Below are 22,559 nucleotides of genomic sequence, written 5' to 3'. Positions count from 1 at the left end.
TGAGCCATGTAAAAATGAGTGATGTCTCTCTGTGGAGACTTTATTCAAATAAAGTATCAGTGTGTTCTAAAAATAGAAAAGTCATTTTAAATAGCCTATGAATAGTTCTGAATATGATAATTATCAATAGAGGGTGGAGCCTAAGAATCAGTAATTATTTTAGAGGTATTTGAAAGGAAAGCAAGGAACAAGAGACCGGTAAGCAAGAAATGAAAGACGGAGACCAGGCAGAGATCCACATGAGAGATGGTTTGTCAGAGCTGACAAATGAAGGCCATCTTTCTTTAGGAGAGACAGGCAAAACAGGCTTGGGTTCTGGGAGTTTTATGGGGGAAGCTCAGGAATTAGAAAAGGTGGGGGTGTGTCCTAATGTGGGAGCTGAAGGGTTGGATTGATATGAGGGAGTGGTGAGCCTTTCTCAGAAAGGCCCTTGGGTGGGAAAGCGAAACTTTTTACTTAAAATGGCAGCTGTCACTTAAGATGGCCATCAGATGCTAAGCAAGAACCTTATATTTCACCTTTTTTAAAATTGGCCTCCCCCCTTAGGTCAATCTTCTATAACTGTTTATTGCTGTAAAGTGGCGGCATTTGAATCCCTCATTAGGGGTACAAGATGTCATTAGAACAATAACAGAAGTGTCAACAAGTACCAAGAGAAATTTGTACTGCTTGACCAGTGGCATATGGGTGAAATCCAGCTGCCAATCAGAGCAAGGGGGATGTCCTCTTGCCTGGTGTAAAGGGAAGGGAGGTAGGTGGAGATTGGAGGTGGGATTGTTTTTTTGGCAGATTTCACAGGAGACAGAGAGGATAAAGAGAAACTGTAGGTCCTCTGGAGAGAGTTTAAGATGGGAATTGAAAAATTATTTTAAAGATATGGTGTTAGAGTGAAAGAGGTTGTGAAGGAAGGTAAGCATCTATTGAGTGTCAGGTGGGGAAGAGTCCATCAGGGGACTAGTAAAGCAGAGGACCTCAGGTGGAGTAGGCTCTCCAGGGTGGCGGCCCTCACCTCAGAGTCTGCCTTGTGTTGCCCATTGTCACAAAGGTGTCTGTCTGATGGGTTTACAATGTGAGATTCCAATGGAAGTGGGAAACTTTGTGGCCTAAAGGAGATCAGAGATAAAGGGGGCATTAGTAATTAAAATTACCTTGGTGGTAAGGAATCCATACTCCTTCCAAATAGCAGAGTGGGAGAGAAGTATGTAGAAAGCGTTATTTAGAATCTTTGTAGACTTTGAGGGAGGCTCCCTTTGCCAAAGTGAATTTTCTGGTGAGAGCAACAATTTAACCCTGCTGATTGGATGTATTACTGGGGAGAGGATCCACTTCCACAACTGAGGTTAGAGAGACTATAGAATATCCTGCCTGACAAACTCCCTCCTGAAGGAAGGAGGAGCCATCTGTGAACCACGAGTATGTTGCCTGGAGCAAGGGGCCTTCCTGTATGTGGGAGGGATGTGGAAGAAGCTTCTCCAGTGTTTCAGTGCATGAATGGGTAAGAGGAGAAGAGGTGGAAGAGTCCTGAGGAGCAGGGAGGAGAAGAGCAGGTTTAAAGATGAGCAGTTGTGGAAAGTAAGACTGGGATCTTCCACCAGGGAAACCTGTAGAGATAAAAGGTGACAGGGGGGTAACAAAGTGGGTATGTCCTTGGGGGTAAGGAGTTCCTTTAGGTGATTGGGAGCCAGGATGGAGCCAGGGGCTCCAAAGGTTAGTTTCTTTGACTTGTTAATGAGTAGAGAGGCTGCGACCAATGCTCATAGGCAAGGGGTCCATCCCTGAACAGTAGGGTTAAGACCCTTTGATAGATAAGCCATGGGGTAAAGGTTGGCCCCAGCATGTGTCCAAGGATCCCTAGAGCAAATCCCTGCTTTTCAGCCTCATAAAGGTGAAATGAGCAGGTGAGATCAGGGAGATGGAGAGCAGGGGCCTAGAAGATGTTCGCTGGAGCCTGGTGAAGAGCTTTGTAACAGAGTGCAATAGGGGTTCAGAGAGTGGGCCCAGGCTACATCATATAGAGGCTTAGCCAATATATAGCAGTTAGGAATCCAAGCTCTGAGGAAACCTGCCATACCTAGAAAGGAGAGAATTTCTTCCTTAGTAGGGGGCATTAGTATATTAGTGATAAGGCCCTTTCTATCAACCGTAATTGCTTTCTGTGGAAGGGTCAGGAGGAGGCCCAGCTATGTTACCATTGCCAAGGAAAGCTGAAGCTTGGATGGAGAAACCCTATAGCCACAGGCAGAAAGGAAGTTAAGAAGTTTGCACGTGTCCTGATGACTGACCTCAAAGGAGGGACTTCAAAGAAAGAGGTTATCAACCTACTGTAGCACCATAGACTAAGTGAGATGTATGGATGCTAGGCCTGTCCAAAGATATGAGGGTTATCACAGAACACTTGGGGGAGAAGTGTCCATGTCAGCTGAGTGGAGTTATAAGACTCAGGGTATCTCCATGTAAAGGAAAATGTCTTGACAGTCAAAATGAAGAATAAAAAAGAAGACATCTTTCAGGTCTAGTACTGAGAAATAAGAGGTCCCAGAAGGAATGGGGGAGAGAAGGGCAGGATTGGGATGACTACAGAGCTGATGGAACAAAGGTCTTGAACAAAGCTGTAGGAATTATTAGGCCTTTTTTTACTGCCAAGAGGAGGGTGTTATAAAGGGAATGAGTAGGTCTAAGGAATCACTTTCTCAAGAGGTCTTGAATGATAGGCTGTAAGCCTAGGAGTTTTTGTAGGGAGAACAGGTATTGTGATTGAGCCAGAAAATGGAGGGGGTCTTTGCAAAGAATGTGAATGGGCTTGTGGAAGGATTTGAAACATCCCAGACAGTAAGGTATACCTCAAAAGGAGGTAATGGGAAGGCACTGGCAGATGGAATAGGGGATGGCCCTAAGGAAAGAGTGAGTATCAGGGGAGTAGCAGGTGATTCTGAATGGAAGCATATATGAGGGGAGAAGAGAAGCATAGCCCCCAATTTTGTGAGGATATCCCTTCCCATAAGGGGAACTGGGCACTCTGGAATGACCACAAAGGAGTGAGTAAAAATTGGAGAGCCAAAAGCACCAACAAGACTACATGTCTGTAAGTGTTGGTAATATTTACACTTTTTCCCAACAATAGAGGTTATAGAATGAGTAGAAGGCCCCCAGAACTCTTTGAGGACTGAATATATAGCCCAGTATCTAAGAGAAGGAGACAAGCCTCCTGAAATACATTTACTCTGGGTTATCACAGAGTGATGGTAGTGGTCACGTAATGGGGACCTGGGCCTCGTCAGTTCTCTTCAGCCAGTTCTAAGAGTTGGAAATGGGAACCAGAAGGGCTGGATGACTGGGGGCCACTATAGGCTTGGGACAGTCAACAGCCCAGTGTCCCTTCTGACAGCATTAGGACAAAGGCCCAGAGGCTTGCAGGCTTAGGACATGTACAAGCCCAGTGACCCATCTGACCACATTTAAAACAGGGTCTGGGTGGTTCCCAGGAACACTTCCATGGGCCAGTGAAACTGGCAACAGATACTTAAGCCAGATGGATGGCTTGAGCAAGCATTTGATATTTCTGCTTCCAGGCCTTCTCATCTCTCTTGTTATACACAGTAAAGGCCACTTCCAGAACCTCAGCATGGGAAGTTAGGGACCTCCTCTCAAGACACCTTAGTTTGGCCTTAATATTGGGGAAACTCTGTGAGAAAAATAGGTCATTAGTAGTTGTCTCCCATCTAGAGTTTCAGGATCCAGATAAGTATATTGTAATAAAGCCTTGGTCAAGCAGTCTAAAAATGTTGAAGGGTTTTTATTCTTATCTTGGAAGATTTCTTGGAGGCTTTCATAATAGATAGTTTTTGGACTGCCTTTCTAAGTCCTTCCATAAAGCAAGTAATGTATTGGTTTCTACTAGTTACTTCCCTTGGCGAATTATAATCCCAATTGGGGTCTCAATCAGGGACGGCTTTAATGCCAATCAGATGGGCAAGAGAGATCTGATGTACCTCATCACCATAATTTATAGCTTGCTCAAAGACTCACCTGTGCTCCTTGGGCAGGAGGGTGTTAGACAAGATCATATGGACATAGTGGAAGGTCAAATTATATGATTGGGTCAGATATTGAAACTCTTTGATATATGTGATGGGACTTGAAGTATAGGAATCAACAAGCTTTTTTATCTGTGAAAGATCTGACAAAGAGAAAGGCACATAAAACTAGATTAAACCATCTACCATAGCCAACTCCCATAGAGGACACAGAGATGCAGGTTGAGCAGTGGCAGCCTGTGAGCGTGTGGCAGGAGAAGAGTGGAGGGGCCAAGGGGACAGTGCTGCAGAGGTTTCATTAGAAATAGAATTGTGGTATGTCAGGGGCTCATCTGCTGAGTTGAAGGAGGAGGAGTTTTGAATAGGATCTTCTGTCCCTTTGGAAGAAGGAGTAGGGGAGGTGAGAGCTAAGAGGACTTTTGTGATAGAGCAAGAGTTGCAGAGAGAAGTCTTAGAACATAGAGAAGAGAAAGCCTGAATGTATGATACCTCTTTCCATTTTCCTGAACACTCACAATAGTTGAGAAGATTCCTGATAATATTGGGATCTAGAGTGCCGTTAAGCAGCCATCTAGAGTCCAAAGGATTTTGAGGCCAGATCTGATTGCACAAGAGGATAACTTTGGGGGATTTAGGTCTGGGGTGACAGAGAGAGACCCTAGGTAGGCAGCCTAGAGGACTATGGGAGAGAATGGATAAGGAGCCACCCATAGTGAGACATAGGAGGTGAGTTTAGAGGTGGGGCATCCCCCAGTCTCTAGTATCACCTAATCAAGGGGATAGTTTTTGCTTAGGGGGTCATTACCACTGCTGGGTAAGCATCAGGGAAGAATCCCATAGAGGCACTTGAGCACTTGTCTGTGACTATGTAGTAGGGGAAGAAGCCCATACAAGGGGCAGAAGCCCATAGAACAGACACAAACCCACAGAGATTAACCCAAGGCTGAGAGGTAGTCTCACCAGGAACATCTCCCAATCATCTTCAGTGTTTTTTTTTCTCAAAACCCAGGACCCAATAAAAGATCACCTATAGATTCGGTCAACAGTAGGGATTAGCCATAGCTGTGAAAGCTGTGGCTGGGGGTGCCCCCGACCACATGGTAACCTTGGGAGTGCTGGATGGTCAATAGTCACTACCTGGGACCTGTAGGTCTTTTAGGTTGACTGAAGACAGGGGTCTTACCCTAAATTTCCAGTGGTGGGTGCAGAGAGGGTATTCAGCAGAATGGAGGGGCTGGTCCCATTATGGATTCTGAATCAGGGGCCCAGGAATGATCAGTGACCCTCAAAGAGGGGATTGGGCATACCAGGAACCTGATCCACAGTTTTAGTACCAAAATGAAGGGAAAGCAAGGAACAAGAGACGGGTAAGCAAGACATGAATGAAGGAGAGAAGGCAGAGATCCACATGAGAGTTTATTCATCACAGCTGACAAATAAAGGCCATCTCTCTATAGGAGAGAGAGGCAAAACAGGCTTGGGTTCTGGGACTTCTATGGGGGAGGCTCAGGAATCAGAGCCGGGCGGGTCCTAATGCAGGTGGTTAAGGGTTGGGTTGGTATGAGGGAGGGATGAGACTTTCTCAGAAAGACCCTTGGGTGGGAAAACAAAACTTTTTCCTTAAAATAAAAGCTGTCACTTAAGATGGCTGTCCAGATGCTAAGCAAGGACTGACCATATAGTATTTTAATTTGTCAACTGTCCAAGGCATTTTTAATTGAATAAAGAGTTGTTGCATTTAATTCTATGGTCTTGGGCAAGTTTTTTAAACTCCTGTTAGCCTCAACTTCCTTAAATGTAAAATGGGGGAAATGATATATTCTTAATGGGCTTGGAACTAACATCCACTTAGTAAACACTTAATAAATTCTACTTATTAATTAATATAGGATTCTAATTTTTTTCCTATCTGACAGGTATATTATCTGTTGAACTCTAATATGCCATGTAGCTAACATCCTTGAATGATGGGTCATTCCACTTTAGAGGATTTATTTTTATTTATGTTACATATATTATTATACCACACTATTTTAATTGCTCAGTGCCTTAAAGACAAGCTCTATTATAAAAATTAACTGTGTCAAATGTAATAGTTCCTCATAATAGCAATATTTTAAAAGATGAATGGATTTCTCTGACTCCACAAAAGTATTTCAATAAATCATCTGTATTACTATAGCAATAAAATTAACTACTATCACAATTTAGTACCATGAAGTCTAATAACATTGAAGGCATCATAAAATAGCAGGGCCAATCATCTATATTGAGGAAATACAAAGTAGAGTTTCAGAAAATAGGCTGTATAGTCAGATTATCAGAATTGGAATCCTAGTTCTGCTGCTTATAATCTATATGACTTTGCCAGGTTATACAAACTTTCTAGGTTCTTTGTAAAATTAGGTGAGTAATAGGACTTACCTTGTGACTGTTTTGTGAGAATGGAACATGTCAATATATAAAATGAATAGGATCTATCCCCAAGTTAGTACTAAAATATTATAAACTATTCCTATGCAAGGCATGGTGGCACACTCTTGTAGTCCCACTGACTTAGGAGGCTGAGGCAAGTGGATTCCAAGATCAAGGCCAGCTTCAGTAATTTATCAAGGTCCTAAGCAATGGAATTAGACCCTGTGTCAAAATACTACTACTACTACTACTAATAATAATAATAATAATAATAATAATAATAATAATGGCTGGGGATGTGGCTCAATAATAGGGCACTCCTGAGTTCAATCACCAGAACCAAAACAAACAAAAAAAATAAATATTATAATTTACTTCTACTAGTATATGCCAGGATCTATTAAAATTCTGAAAATGTCAACGTAAGTGCTTGCTAAACCCATGCAGCAGGTGAACAGTTAAACAAATGCAGGCTGTAAACTGGCTTGAAAAAATTAAAATTCAAGAGAAATATTAAGAAATAAAGACAAAAAAACATGAAAATAGAGCAGCAGGGATTCAGTGGGTGATCCAATTCTCATGGAGAATGGATCTAACAATGAAAATCCACTCATCTATTTATATACATATGAGCATTAAAGGATTTCAGTGTGACAAACTTCTTGAGGTAAACAGGATGAAGTTGAGAAAAAACAAACTGGGGATTAGCAGATTATTCCCATCTCTTCTACCTCCTGGAAGCTGGGATTTGAAATCAAGTTTTTTGAACTAATGAATTCCATGACAAGCAGGAATCCTCTCTATCAACAGGAGCCATTTTGTAAATGGATGTTCCACTGGTACTTTCCCACCACAGGGTTCCCAGAAGCAGTGCCTCAATGTCCAGGGTTTACATAGTTCAAAGCAATGATTTCTATACTGCTCACAACAGTAAGGGTAAAATGCAAACCCTATCCCTCAAGTCTCTCACAGTATGGTTTGGGACAGGGGCACACAAATTGATCATGATGCACTTTGATAAATACATGTGCATGAGGGCAGAAAAGCAGCACCTAATCTATTCAAGGCTTGTTTATGTTTTACCCATGTCTTGAGACTTTGTATGAGACTGAATTCAATAGTCTAACTAATCTGTGGGTGAGATTTCAAGGCAATACAGCATTCAGTGAGTGGTTTGAATTTTGCTGGCAACTTTTAGTCAGGTTTACTGTGAGAATCAGGATCAGAAAGCAGAAGTAAAAGATTTTAAAGACTTGCAGTTTCACTAGAAAAGTACATATAAAACCGGGGCCAAGAAAATTGTGCTTGTTGAAAAGATTATAGCAACCAAAGAGATGCTAAGTACTTTGTACGAAGACAATAAGAAATGTGGCTTGAGGGCATCTCAGGAATTTTCAAGATCACACCTTTTAAAGGCTCAAAGAAGCAGAAGGAAAATTTTCTTTGAGAAAAAATCTGGGCACACTCTGCTTGCACCGGAGAGCCTAGAAAGTCATTTCACCCAGCTAGCTGCCTAGACACTCAAAGTCCACTGACACAGTGTATCCAGGATGTCATCCACAGCTTGCAGGTTCTGTAGGAATGCAGGATGGTGAAGTAAAGGGGTCATAGAGGCTTCCACCAAGAATTCAAAGGAAAGTGTTGGAGGTCAGGCAAAGTGTAGCAGGCTGGGATTCTTGAGGGTTCTCTGAAGAGGACAACACGTGAAACTGTGAAGGTGAAGCCAAACTTGGAATGAAGACCCTAGAAATTAAGAGATGCCAAGGAAAGCTGCTGGCAGTAGAGAGCCTCAGTTTAAGAGAGCCCAAGTGCACTGTAACTGTCAAAGGAGTGGTGCTGCCCAAGCCTTTTGGAGAGAACATCTTTCTACCATGTGTCCTGTATGCTGCATGCAGAGTTATGAGAGCTGATTGCCCAGCTGAGTTTAGGTCTTGTTTGACCCAATTCCTTCTCTTATTCCCTATTCCTATGTCCTTCTCCTATGCCCCATGTGATTCTTCTTCTCCCTTTCAGAGTGGGTATGTTAACTTGGTGTCATAGTATATTTTAAATATGTAATCTGCTTTTGATTTTTTTAATGCTTCACATTTTATTGTCGCCAGCATCTTTTTTTGAAAATTAATCATTTTTTTAAATTTAAATATGACAGCAGAATGCATTACAATTCTTATTACACAAATAGAGCACAATTTTTCATATCTCTGGTTGTATACAAAGTATATTCACACCAATTTGTGTCTTCATACGTGTACTTTAAATAATAATGATCATCACATTTCACCATCATTTCTAACCCCATGCTCCCTCCCTTCCCCTCCAACCCCTCTGCCCTATCTAGATCTTACAGCCAAGAGTTACCTTGAGTCTCAGAGGAGACATTGGACTTGGACTTCTGGGCAATGCTGGGACTATTAATATTATGGGACTCTTGGAGATAGTGGACTAAATGCATTTTGGATTGTGAGATGACCATGAAGTTTTGGGGGCCAGGGTGGAATATCATGGTTTGGATATGAGGTGTCCCCCCACAAAAAGCTTCTGTTGATGCAAAATATACGGCGATGAGGCCATTAAATTATAATAGCTGTAACCTAATCAATCCAGCCTACTTTGAATGGTCTCAGTGGTAACTGTAGGCAGGTGGGGTGTGATTAGAAGAGGTGAGTCACTGGGTTGTGTGCCCTGGAATGGTTCATCTTCTCTGTAGTCCATTTCCTTTTCTCTACTCTCCTCTTTTTGTCTCTCTATCTCTGCTTTCTGGCCACCATGACCAAAATAGCACTTCTCCACTGTGCTTTTCCACCATAATATGCTGTTTTACCTTAGGCCCAGAGCAATGTACTCTGCAAATCATGGACTAAACCTCTGAAACTATAAGACAAAATAAACTTTTCTTTCTTTGAGTTGTCTTCATCATGCTATTTTTGTCATAATGATGAAAGCTGACTAGCATAACTTCCTAGAGAAGATGGGAGAATGAAGCAACAAAGGATAAGAAAAGAGTAGTTGGTTGATCTGGTATAGAAATACAGATACCTACAAAGAATATTAGTGAACATAAATAGAGTAAAGGGCATGAATATAGTGGTAATAATGTGAACCAAAAACAACTAAGCATGAAGCTATATCTTTTTGATAAACAAGAGTTCATTGTTGGTGGATAATTTCCAGTTAGATAACCAAGCATTATGGTATTATAACCCACATGTGTGTGTGTGTGTGTGTGTTTAATGAATGCCCAAATTTCATTTAAAACGCACTGCTTCCATTTCTGATGCAAGTATATTATTAACAATATTCTTGTCCTTATTAACTATGCTAACATTTTACTTTGAAATGTAGACAAAACAGAATATGAAAAAAAGAAAGAAGATCAAATAAAGGCAGTGACAGAAAGCGAAGGGAAAAAAAGACAAAGGAATAGAAAAAAGTGTTTGTTGTAATAAATTGATACAAAATCAATTTTGTTGATACAATTGATACAAAAGGGGAAAGTACTGTGTAAGCATAGCTAAAAGGCAAATATTATATTTGGCAAATTTTACTTGGCATTTGAAGATAACCAACCAAATCCTCTGAACTCTACTAGTGATTTCAAATGTATAGTGGAAGAATCCAGCTAATTAGATGGAAAGACGTTTTAAATTATCAGTCCCTCAGAGGATACTTCAGGGAAGTTGCTCCATGCTGGCACAAGTAACTGTGGTTCATTGTTCCTGTCCTTACTTTTGACGTTCTGGCCCCTCTACTACTGGGGTACCATACTAAGGATCATTAAGGAAAAAAAAAAGTGGAGGGGACCCAAAGACAGCAAGCCTAGCATAACCTGAACTGCACATGGTCTTCAGGCTTTAACAAATTGGATTCTGATTTGTTGTCTGTGAGAAAGTCATGAGTGAAAGGAAAGTGAGGAACTGACAGACAGGCGAGCGAGAAATGAAAGTCGGAGACCAGGTAGAGATACACACAGAGAGTTTATTTGTCAGAACTGACAAACAAGGGCCATCTCTCCATAGATGGAGGGAGGCAATACAGGCTTATATTCCACGACTTTTGTGGGGGAAGGCTCAGGGATTAGAGACAGGTGGGTCATAATGCAGGAGGTTAAGTGTTGGGTTAGTATTAAGGGAGTTGTGAGCCTTTCTCAGAAAGGCTCTTGGGTGGGAAAGCAAAACTTTTTCTTAAGATGGCCATCCAGATGCTAAGCAAGTGCCTTACAGTGAGCTTGTTGATTTTTCTTCCCTTAATGTTTTTAAAAATCCAGGACACATTTACCAGCTCCTCAGATTATTTCCCTCGTTCCCTATTCTATGATATTCCTCCAGATAGTTTCAGGCTATAATCAAGAATGCATGGAAATAAATTATGTGATTTGAAGGAAAAGGAGAAGTCAAAGATGATATCCAGGTTATTTAAGCTACTGCATAAATGCTTTGACTGAAACAGTTAACATAGATTCAAAGTAGGGGTTGGATTAGGGAGGATGACATATTACATTATGTTGGTTTTAAGATACCTGAAAGACAAAGTGAATGAGATGTTTGTAGATATCTAAGTGGAAATATCAAGAAGCAATTTTATTAAAGTGTGTTGGAAAGTGAAGAGAGGAGGAACATTTGAGATCTTAATTCCTCTGTCCATAAATTATGCAGAAGCAATAATATATGTCTATCTATCTATCTATATATATATAGATAGATATGATACTTAATTATATATATATATATATACTTATATATAATTGATACTTCACTAAAATGATAAAGAACACCACCTATCATTCTATTAAGCACATTGATGGAATAATATATAATTCATCCCTATGATAAGAACTTATCACTACTATTATTTAACATTGTTCAAAAAGTTGTTTACAGTGGAAAAAGCAGAGAAAATTAAATAAGAAAAAGAGATATTAAGGAAATGAAAAAAATTCATCATGACTTGCAGGATAAGTTTTCAAAAATAATCTGGAAATTTATAGGAAATGCACAAAAAATTCAAAATCATTAGATTTATTTGCTCAGGCTTCCATAACAAAACACCATAGAGCTGTGGCTTAAAACATTGAGATTTATATTCTTACAATTTTGCAGGTTAAAAATCCAACAGCAGGGTTCAGCCAATCGGTTTCTTGTGAGGATTCCATTCCTGGGTTGTAGAGTGCCCTGCACTCTCTCTCCTTTCCTTTATCCTCTGTGTGTGCACATGCAAGGGAAGTGGAGAGAGAGAGAGAGAGAGAGAGAGAGAGAGAGAGAGAGAGAGAGAGAGAGAGAGATTTCTTCTAATGAAGAGAGCAGTTCTATCAGAATAGCATGCCACCCTGATGATGACCTCCTTTAATCTCAACTACCTCCCTTAAATGCCCTTTTTCCAAATGGTCACATTGGGTATTAGAACTTCAACATATATAGTTTGGAGGAATATGACTCACATAAGAAATATTATCTTGAAATTTATTGTGAAATGTAACATAATATGTAAATAATTGAGATAGTTTATCTTGTTTCTGGAGGAAAATCAATTTTGCAAAAATATCAGCACTCTTCAAAATAATGTGTATGCATTTACAACCCCAATCAAAGTATAACTAGATTTTATTTTATAACATCTTTTTCTTTCTTAGATGAGTTTTTGTAAGACTTTAGGAAATAAAACAAAATTAATCATTTTCTTAAAATATTCATGCCTTACAATTTATAAATATTTCTAGCAGCACCTTATAATTTGTGAAGTGTATTTCACATTCATTATCACATACAATCCTGTTAAAATACTGTTGCAAAGGAAAATTACTACTCAACAAAAGAAATGAACTGTTAGATAGAATCCTCAAGTAATCCTCACATGATAAATAACAAACAATACCAAAAATCAACTAAGGAAAGAATCAGTCCATTCATTATGTAAAATCTACCAGCCAACTGACTTTATTATTAGCATACTTTTCTAAAGTAGGTAAAAATTTCAAATGCAACTATTTTTCCTTTTCTCATCCTTCTCTGTATTAATTATAACATAAATATATTAAATTGTTACAGAAAATTTATAGATAGCTTTTATTTGGGGATAAGCACTATATGTCTCATAAAATTTAAAAAATATTTTTAAAACACTATAGTAAAATAAATGGAGATATACAGAGAATAAAGGGTTCCAGTCTCAACAGGTGAGTGGCTTCCCTTTCCTATAGCAATGAGGAATCAAAACCTTTCATATGAAGTAAAGGGTTTTATGGAGAAGCCCATGGCAGTAACTGTACTATTGACCTCAAAACTCCTTCCACTTTTCAAAGATCACTGAGTATATTCCTTCTAACTACTCTATTGTAGGACCACATTCTCCTAGAACTACAAAGATTCAATTCAAGAAGGGAAAAGCATTACAGTTCTAGCTCCTGCAAGTAATTCTGATGAATGCCATGCATGTATCAGTGATTAGAATGGGACTCAACCAAACCAACTCATTATTTTTTGAAGTTGCATACTAAAAGTTATTCCCATGATATCCCAATAAATGTGAAATACACATAGGATACAAGTTGTCAGTCAGGAAAGGAGGAAGCCATCATTCCACTATGAAATTTTCCTAGTACAGAATAGCTTCTAACATTGAATAATTTTCTGGCATACTTCACTTTTTAATTTAAGTTTATTTCAGATAATACTTTATTAAAACAAAAAATTAAGCCAATTAAAGAAGTAGTACTATGTGGTTTCAATTCATGTAAACATTGTGTAATGTTTAAATGAGATTGAACATATCTCCTCAAATATACATTTAAAATTGTTTCTTCTAGCTTCTTGAGATATATGGTACATAATTAACTATAGTCACCACATTGAGAAATAGCACATCAGAACCTTGCTTGTATCTGATTATAACTCAGTATCCATTAATAAACTTTGCCCAATCCCTCCTTTCCTCCTACTCTTCCCAGTCTTTGGTAACTACCTCCAGGTCATTTACAAGTGTACCAAATGATTTTGTCAAAGTTGTTATAAATTCCTTTTCACTGTGAACACACAGTGAGCTGGAAAGAAAAGAAGGATTTTGAGTCAAATTACAAAAAGGATTTAGAAAATGCAGTAAGTAAATGCATCCAAAAATACAAATTCAGAGAGAAGTTTAATAAGAGAACATGGTTATCAAACAAAAAGAAAGATTTCTAAAATGCTTTAATTTAACATTTGTATGATTTCTCCAAATGCTCTTTTTCCCCCAGATATGCCTTTTCCTTTTTTCTTCCTTCTCAGAAAAATATAATATGAAAATCTTCACTTCTAGGAAGCTTTGCCAAGTACTGTTCATCCCACCTGCACTATAGGTGGGATAACTCTTCACTTGTGCATTCCCAAGAACTGTTTCATGTAGATACCTAACCATCACATCCACTTTCTAACTTCAGGTTTAGTTGGAAATACACAAAGGAATCTTTTTTAAAAGCTTCGTAACTTTTAGTAACACTTAAGTTTGGTAACATCAGTATGGAGGGAAACTGAACACATAATAAAATCAATTTGATTAAATTAATTAATTTGATCAGTGCTCTGATTTGCAACATGAAGGTGGGAGTCCTCCCCCTCCTGAGAATAAAGTTGCCTAATGGAGTTTTCATCTGAGCAGTTTCAAAGGATCTTGGAATGGTTATAATGATAAATTATGGTTTAGAGAATTTCAGAGCTGAAAGAGGATGGGTGAAGACAGTGATGGAGAATTCCAGTCTCTTGTATGTATTTTTATAATGTTCACATTTATTAATATTTTAAATTTTAGTACCTAACCCAGTACTCATCACCCAAAGTTTTAAAATAATCTCATTTTATTTATTAGTCAATAACAAGACTATATTTGGCAATAAAGTATATGAAGATGAAACTTACAAACATAATTAATAAGGATAATTTGATTTAACTTGTATGGTATTATGCACAATGTGGGTTTTTAAAAAATGTTTTTGTGTTGTTGTTGCTGTTTTTTGTTTTGTATTGGGGATTAAACCCAGGGCCTCATGTACTCTAGGCAAGTGCTCCACTACTGAGACTGAGCTATACCCCTAGCCCTATATCTTCTAAACTATATCAAATCTACATGGAGGGGAAAAAAAATCCAGATCTGAAAAGAAACTAACTCTTAAGCAAATCTGATGAGTTATGATGAAAAACCAGAAAAATTTCCAGTAATAAAGCAATGCTTCTCTCTGCTGCTTATTTTCTAATAGGGTCATTGTATTGTCCAAAAAAAAAAAAAAACCTGAAATTTATCATTGGATGACAGACTAACATTGACTATGAGGGATGCTAAGAGGCTTTATATTTATAGTTGAACTAAAATATGACTACAAAAAGTTTCTTCAGAACTGGACTTCTTATAAATAATTCCAAGGCCAAGTGCAGTCAATCTCACATATTTTTGTTTTATTTTCATAGAAAATATGTTCATAATAATAATAATATGTTTATAGTCTATTTTTAATGAGAGAAAAGGCCTCATTGATTACAATTAGAGCAATTAGTTTTAAGGATGAAGACAGTAATAATATCACTAATTGAATTTATGATACTGAGTAAAGTGAAATTATATAAGGAATTGTAATCTGTAACACACAAACAATAAATCAATAATATTATTATCATTAATACCAAAAGAACAAGGTTAATTTATCACTAACTATGAATCTATGAAATTAGAAAAGGAATTAAATTTCATAGCTACCAACCAGTGAAGGGAAGGTAATTATTCTGTAACAAAGAACATTCTTATCTATCCTTTAAAAGTTCCAGTTGTACTAGAAGTCCTAGCCAGAGTAATTAGGCAAGAAAATGAAATAAAAGCCATGCTTTTTTGAAAGGAAGAAGTAAAATTATTATTCACAGATGACATGATTTTGTAGAAAATTCTGGAGATTCCATACACATACACACACAAAAAAACTGTTAGAGGAATAAACAAATTCAAAGTTGAGGCACAGAAAATCAACAAATGTCAGTTGTGTTTCTATACACTAATAATGAACACTTTGAGAAGAAAATTCAGGGTAATAATATCATTTACAATAACATCAAAAGGAATAGAATATTTAGGAATAAACATAACCAATGTAGTAAAAGTTAATTGATTAGTAGGTTAATTAATGTAGTGTTAATTAACATAGTGTTAAAATCCCATTCATCTCAGAGCAATCTATAGTCAATTCAATCCCTATCACATTCCCAGGAAATTTCTTTCAGAAATAGAAAAAATCCTAAAATTCACACAAAATCTCAAAAGATCTCAAAGAGCCAAAACAAAGTTGAAGGCCTTACACTTTATGATTTCCATATGTAAAAGAAAGATTATTATAATTAAGACAGCATGGTGCTGGCAAACAAAAAAGTATATCGACCAATGAAACAGAATAGAGAGTCCAGAAATAAAATCTAACATATAGTCAAGTGATTTAAACAAAAGCACCAGGTATACAAGTGGGACTACACTGGAAAAGTTGAATATACACATGTGAAGGAATGAAATAAGATCCTCACTTTAACACTACATAAAAAAATTAATTCAAAATAGATTAAAGACTTCAATGGAAATCTGAAACAATAAAATTCCTAGAAGAATACAAAAGAAAAATTTCCTGCTTGATTTGGTAATGGTTTCTTGAATAAGACAACAAAAGCAAAAATAGTCAAGTGGTAAAACATCAAAATCAAAAACTGCTGTCCAGCAAAGGACACAACCAATAGAATAAAAAGGAAACCATTAGAATGTGAGAAAATATTCGCAAGTCATATATCTGATGAGGAGCTTATATCCAGTATATACAAAATACACCGACAACTTAACCACACACAAAAAACGTATTTAAAAAATGGACAAAGGGCTTAAAACTCATTTCTCCAAAGGTACACAAATAACTAAGGAGTATCATTAAAAGATGCTTAACAGTTCTACTCACCAGGGAATTCTAGATCAAAATCATGAGATGTCATCTCATGCCTATCAAGATGGCAACTACACATTTAAAAAACAAAACAAAACATAAAGCATTGCACAGGATACAGAAAAATCATAACCTTTATACACTGTTAAAGAAACTGAGTAAAGAGCAGCCTCTATAGAAAGCAGTATGAATTTACCTCGAAGCACTAAAATTCAATTACAATACATCCAAGAAATCCTACTTATAGGTATATATATCCAAAAGAAATGAAATAGAATCTCAAAGAGATATTTACATACCTATTTTCACTGTAACATTCACATTGGCGAAGAGGGAGAAGCAACCTAAATGTCTACTAACAGATGAGTGCATGAAGAAAATATGCTATGTACACACAATGGAACACTACTCAAATTTACAAAGGGAAATCTGTCTTATGCTACACTAATGAAATTTAAGGACATTGTGTTAAGTGAAAAAAAACAATCACAAAGGGACAAATATTTAATTATTTTACTTATATGAGGTATCTAAATTAGTCAAATTTTTAGAAACAGAAAATTGAACGGTGTTTACTAGGAATGGGGTGCAAGAGGGAGAGGGGAACTCCCCTTCGATTGTATGTTGATGGGCACAGAATTTCACACAAAATGGGAGTTTCCAGAGAGTTGGTACATAAAAATGTTTATAGTTAACAACATCATACTTTACTCTTAATACTGGTTAAGATGCTAAATTTTGTATTTTTACTCTAATAAAACATTCCAAATTTTTCTTTTGAAATAAAAATTTAAAATCTCTATGAGGGATTCTACCTCTTTGGTCCCCTTCCTCCTCTGGGGAGAAGTGTTTTCTGCTGTCCTTCAATAAAGCTTCAACTTTCCACTCTGACCTTGCCTCAGCGTGCTTCTCTGGTGTTATACTTCAGCATTGGGGAAGCAAGGACTCCTCACCGGTAAACAACGGTAACAGTAATTAGAGGTTCCCCACCGAGATCTACACCAAGGTAAGTGCCTCTCCACACACCCCACATCTGCAGGTGCATCTTTCTCTCTCTTTCTTTCTGGAGGGTGATGTGTGCACCTGATGGCTACTTAAGTGCGGCCTCCACTCTTCAAGACTCAGGTGAGAGGTTTCCCGGCCTAGGCAGCTCTCAATCACCTGTTCCATACAGAGCAGGCATGTTGGGTTCTGCCAAAGCCACTTCTCACTATTCTGTCTGGGCTGGGAGAGCAATTGGCATGAGTACACAGTGTCCCTAATCCTGATCTGCCCCGGATGCGTGGAGGTGGAGGAAGGAGTTTGGAACAACTGCGGAATTCTGGTCTGGGCTACACTCAGATGTATTCCTAAGGTTCCTTTCTCTTGAATCCCCCCCCACAGCCCTAAGGGGTATACTAGGGTGCTTGGTAGATGAATGGCACTGAGGGAAATCCCCAATCACATTTGCCTCCATGTGGGCTATGCAACACTCCCAACCCCGCATCCATTCCCTCCTGGATGCTCCCTTTCCTTCGCTGGTCAGAAATGTTAGCAATTCAGGTTGTAGGACTGAGAGAAAGGCATGGGATAATTAGTAAAAGCTTCCCAGGTTCCCTAAGGTGCATAGGTAACTTTCACTAGTCTGTTTTAAAATTTCCCATTATTGCTCTGAAGTTTAGAACGTGCTGTGTTCTCTTTAAACTGCTAGAGGGAGGCATTTTTAGAATCAAGCTTCTGGAATTCTCTCCAATAGAAAGCACTAGCACTATTATTCCTTACAACAAGTGATATCCCTTACCCTCAGATTCCTTTAGTCTATGGAGCAAAAAGGCAACAAGAGTGCACGATTCTCTTTTGCTGTTGGTTTTTAGTGGCAGGGAGGAAAGCAGTAAAGCCCTTAAGTCTGAATCCTCCCAGGGTCTCTGGCACAGGATAAACTGAGACCCTAGCTCTTTGCCAAAGGGTACCAGAAACACCCTTGGCAAAGCAAGGTGAGAGATGGGTTTTCTGTACCATAAGGAAGCTCAAGCTTAGGGAGACGTCCCTAATGAGAACAGTTATCTCTGGCGTGGGCACCTGAGTCCTATTTTTTTCTCTTCTCACTCAGATGGGAGCTTCTCTCTCCAATATGCTAGGCACACCACTTACCTGCATATTGAAAAATTGGGATAAATTTGACCCACAGACGGTCAAGAAAAAGTGCCTTATTTTCTTCTGCCGCCAGGCCTGGCCTCAATACAAACTCCCTGATGGAGAAACCTGGCCACCAGAGGGAAGTATCAATTTTAATACAATTTTACAGCTTGATAAATTTTGCAAAAGGGAAGGGAAATGGTGTGAGGTGCCATATGTCCAGATTTTCTTTGCCCTAAGGGAAAAACCCCAAATTTTGTCAACAATGTAAATAGACTTAGCTATGATATCCGCTATGATAAATCTTGGGGACTCACCTACTGAGGAGAAAGAATCAGGAGGACCCACAAAATCTCCATATGCTATGGTGTGAAATAGCAGCCCTCCTGTCCTCCATACCCTGGCCTCTCTGCCTCTGCCCCAATAGACCTCTCCAGGTGATGCCAGGAGGAGAATTTGGACCAATCAAAGTATATACCCCCTTCTCCCTTCAAGACCTAAGGCAGATAAAAACAGACTTGGGAAGATTTTTGCAGGACCCAAATAAATATATTGAGGTATTTCAAAACATATGCCAGGTGTTTGACCTCACTTGGAAAGATATTATGTTATTAATCAACCATACTTTGACATTCAATGAGATGAAGCAGCCCTAAGAGCAGCTGAACAGTTTGGGGATGACCTTGCTCTTGCCCCAGGAGAACAGACTAGGAGCAAACCCAATTATCCATCTGGAGCACAGGCAATTCCCCGAAATGATCCTGAGTGGGACCCAAGTGATGAGCAAGATGCTTGGAAAATTAGACATTTCAAATTGTTGGTCCTTGAGGCCCTCAGGAGAATCAAGCAAAAGCCCATTAACTATTCTAAGGTTTCAGAAATTATTCAGAGACCCCAGGAAAGCCCTGCTATTTTCATGGAGAAACTCAGGGAGGCAATGAGAAAACACACCACCATGGATCCTGAATCCACAGAGGGCCAACTACTTTTAAAGGACAAATTTATCAGTCAGCCCAAGACATTTGGAAGAAGCTACAAAAATTGGCATATGGCCCTGATCAATCTTTAGATAACATCCTCTGACTTGCTACTTCCATTTTTTATAATACAGATCAAGAGTAAAAGAAGGAAAAAGAGCTCAGAGACAGAAAAAGAACTGAAGCGCTGGTATTTGCTCTTAGAGGAGTCAGCTCCCAGGGTGAAAAAGGAGGAAGACGAAGTGCTCTTCAATCCACAAAAGGGACTTGTTTCCATTGCAGAGAGGAAGGGCATTTCAAACAGGATTGCCCAATAGCCAAGTGACCAAACCAAAGGCCCTGCCCTAAATGTCAAGGCAATCACTGGAAGAGTGACTGTCCTCAGGGGCATAGGTCCTTGAAGCCAGACTCCTCCACACAGGCCTGACTTGGCCCTGGCTCAATTCTGGCTACCATAACTCCTATCAACACACGTGAGCCCTGGGTATGCTTCTCCAGATGCTTCTCTGCAGGGAGCCAAGAGGTCAACTTCCTCTTAAATACTGGTGCCAGTTATTCTGTGCTTACTTCCTACCCTAGACCTCTTTCCTCTAATACTATAATGGTACAAGGAGTGTCTGGATGGCCTATTACCAGAAAGTTTACTCCCCCCACTAAGTTGTGAGTGGGACAGGATGATGTTTTCTCATGCATTTCTGATAGTCCCAGAATGTCCTACCCTGCCGCAGTCTGGCTGGGCACAATCAGGAGCCACTTGTCAAAAGAAACTAACTTTATTTTTAGAACCACACACGACAAACAAAATAGTCTCTCAGGAAAAACCCTCAGAGCCTCAACTGCCACCACCGGCTTTCCACAAGCCTCTCTCTCCCCCACCCAAGCTTCTCCCCACCTCCCACAATCCTCCTGCTCTAGAGGCCGATTGGCTGGGTCACGTGGGCGGAGCCAAAAAAGTCCCCCAATGAGCAGCTCCGTGGTCTGAAAGGGCAGGGAAACAGTCCAATGAGCATCACCGCAGAGGAGCCAATCAGCTAGATGTTGCTGGGGCCGAGGAGCCAATCAGCTAGATGTTGCTGGGGCTGCTGTGAGCCAATCATCAGCCGGCAGCTGGAAGTTTGCTGGCAGCTGGAAGTTTGCTGGGGCCCCTTAGGCTGTGGCTCTCAACATCTCCCCCTCTCTGTTTAAACAACAAGCATGTGGCTTAGGGACCGTGCCTGTTAGGCAGTCCAATTCAACATATGGTCCTTACCCGTCATCGGATGAACTGACCTCTAGGCGTCAGCCTCCTGTCTTAGGTTGGTACCACTGCAATTGGATCATACCCGTCACTGACTACCGGTCCAGCATACAGCCATACTTGTGGATAGGCCTTTGCACCTGTGGGGGGGTGAGGTTCTTTGCCTCACCTCTGTTGAGGATGCAAAATGCCATGACATTAAGCCAATTGAGGGCTCCTAAATTGTACCACCGGTGACACCATCAGCAAAAATACTCCAGCACTACCACAATTCGCTGTACCAACAGATAGTTCACAATGCATACAGGTGAGCTCACAATGTGTCCAGGCAAGTTCTGCAAGCAGTTCAGTGATGGCTATTGTAGAAGCTGTAGATTGGTTTTATCTTTCACTTCACCAGCACTGGGATGAAGATAGGAATTCTGGCAATAATGGCTAAAGAAAAAATTATGTAACATTCCAGAAGGCACTAAAAGAAAACAATTTTCTTAACAATTTACATTGTCTTCACCGGCACTGGGATGAAGATAGGAATTCTGGCAATAATGGCTAAAGAAAAAATTATGTAACACTACAGAAGGCACTAAAAGAAAACAATTTTCTTAACAATTTACATTGTCTTTAAGAGAATTATTAAATATAATGAAAAGGAAAGGTGAAAGTAAACAAACAGATCTGTTAACCTTCTTTTTTGTTTACATATTAAAACAATCCTCAACAGTTGTTTACCCAATTTAAATTAAACCATATAAATCACGTGAAAAAAAAATATTTGGATCCATTTTATCATGAGCGCTCATCATATATGATATATGGACATACGTACATTCAAACATATAACACAAAACACAAGTGTGCACACATAATATAATACATACAACACATAACATTATAGTAAAGGCCTTATAACTTTTTACAGGTGAAATCTCCATTGCAATGTTTAAAAACTCTATAGTCAAAAAATAGAACTGATCAGCAAAACATTAACCTAGGTCTGTATGAGCTCAAAAAACAAAATAGAACTTCATGATATGGCAAAGGGCAATAATAAAATAGATATTGAAAAAAGCATCCTGGTTCTGTTGCAGATGTAAGAATAGCCAAACTGGAGTTTTGGATATCAGTTGTTATGGATTTGAGCCAAATCATCTTCTTTTTGGTCTGTAGAAATCGCTTTAGTTAATCTTTCTGGAATCCAAATCGGCTGCTGTTCTCCCTGTGGAAACACATAAACAGACCCCCGACTCCAGACAATCACTGGGTCAGGACCTTGGTTAATCTCTCTGGAATCCAAATCGGCTGCTGTTCTCCCTGTGGAAACACACAAACAGACCCTCGACTCCAGACAATTACTGGGTCAGGACCTTTCCATTGTCCTGTTAGAATATCCTTCCAAAGTACCTTGGGCTTATGTACATTTTTTGGACACATATGCCTTTCCGCAGCACTAAGTCCTGATGAATCCAAATTTAAAAAGTTTAGAGTAAAAAGGGTTATTTTAAGTTTATCTTTGGGGAATATATACCCCTTCCCAATTCCTTCTTTTTGCTTTAATAAGTACATTTTAATAGTTTGATGAGCTCTTTCAACTATGCCTTGTCCCTGTGGATTGTATGGGATTCCTGTTATATGAGTAATGCCAAATGTTGAGCAAAATTGTTTAAAAGAGGTAGAAGTATAACCAGGGGCATTATCTGTTTTTAACTGTTTTGGAACACCCACAGTGGCAAAATTTTGTAAGCAATGAGCTATAACATCTTTAGTTTTTTCTCCGGCATGAAGGGAGCCCATCAAAAATCCAGAAGAAGTATCAACTGTAACATGCAAATATTTTAATTTTCCAAATTCTGGCA

At 39.1% G+C, this 22,559-nt stretch overlaps 1 pseudogene; it reads right to left on the bottom strand.

Annotated features, from left to right (window-relative positions):
• LOC124102722 (large ribosomal subunit protein eL32-like) overlaps positions 1 to 18,513 on the bottom strand; it is a 104,504-nt pseudogene extending 85,991 nt beyond the window's left edge.
• Positions 18,514 to 22,559: the final 4,046 nt, after the last annotated feature.

This window comes from Marmota monax, unplaced genomic scaffold (assembly GCF_021218885.2).
Source record: "Marmota monax isolate L192 unplaced genomic scaffold, Marmota_monax_Labrador192_F-V1.1 WCK01_AAM20220418_F8-fsc00002, whole genome shotgun sequence".
Lineage (NCBI taxonomy): Eukaryota > Metazoa > Chordata > Mammalia > Rodentia > Sciuridae > Marmota > Marmota monax.
This window is presented reverse-complemented; position numbering and strand designations above follow the sequence as displayed.